Source organism: Trachymyrmex septentrionalis, unplaced genomic scaffold, assembly GCF_001594115.1.
Source record: "Trachymyrmex septentrionalis isolate Tsep2-gDNA-1 unplaced genomic scaffold, Tsep1.0 scaffold1125, whole genome shotgun sequence".
In the NCBI taxonomy this organism is placed as follows: Eukaryota; Metazoa; Arthropoda; class Insecta; order Hymenoptera; family Formicidae; genus Trachymyrmex; species Trachymyrmex septentrionalis.
In genome coordinates this window covers 1-875 of record NW_017304253.1, presented here as the reverse complement: position 1 = coordinate 875, position 875 = coordinate 1, and the positions used below count along the sequence as shown (strand labels likewise).

The window sequence follows — 875 nt, the reverse complement described above, 5'->3', positions numbered from 1 at the left end:
TATAAAATAAATCGTATATTCATTCTTACAAACATTATTTGTGTTTTACCACGTAATCGGGCTTTACAGAATCTGAACGTATCCATCGAATCTGGCTGGAAAGTTGGAGTGGTTGGACGAACTGGCGCCGGCAAGTGTCGTCCTTGATCTCAGCGCTCTTTCGCTTGTTCAATGAAGGTCTAGAAGGCGAGATCAAGATCGATGGTCGAGACACAAGTTCAGTGGGCCTGAGTGATCTGCGCTGAAAATCTCCATTATACCACAAGAGCCTGTGCTCTTTTCCGAGCGTTTATGTTACGATCTGGATCCGTTTAATCAGTACGATGATTTGAAGCTGTGGGAGGTGTTGCGACAAGTCGAGCTGAATGATGTCACGCTGGACCACGATATCTTCTCTGGCGGTCATAACTTCAGCGTCAATCAGAAGCAACTCATATGCCTGACCAGAGCCATCTTGAGAAACAATCGTTTACTTGTTCTCGATGAAGCTACGGCCAACATTGATTCGCAGTGAGTCTTTACGATTCTTTAGGATTGTATGTACTTAAATATCATTTAGTGAAGATAATAAATTTTGATTGATTAATTATATGTTAATAAATTCTCCATAGCAAATGAAGTCACAGTAATCGCAACAAAGTCAGGATGACGTGCAAATATTTATCTTGTCACGGGTGTGTGATACGACAATAAAATCATTATACTGTGCAAATGTCCGCTTTATTACAAGTGTGACATCATTATACAGATGAATTAAAAGTTATTTATTATGTTATGAAACATACAGATCAAGATAATAATGTGGTGTAGCCTTTGATGATTTTACAGTAATATCACAAGTGTTGTAACTATTGAGAGTTTATTATAATATAAAC

General features: G+C 38.2%; 1 pseudogene; it reads left to right on the top strand.

The window, feature by feature from the left end:
• The first annotated feature begins 69 nt into the window (after positions 1–69).
• On the top strand, positions 70–510 carry LOC108752948 (annotated as a pseudogene).
• The last annotated feature ends 365 nt before the right edge of the window (positions 511–875 follow it).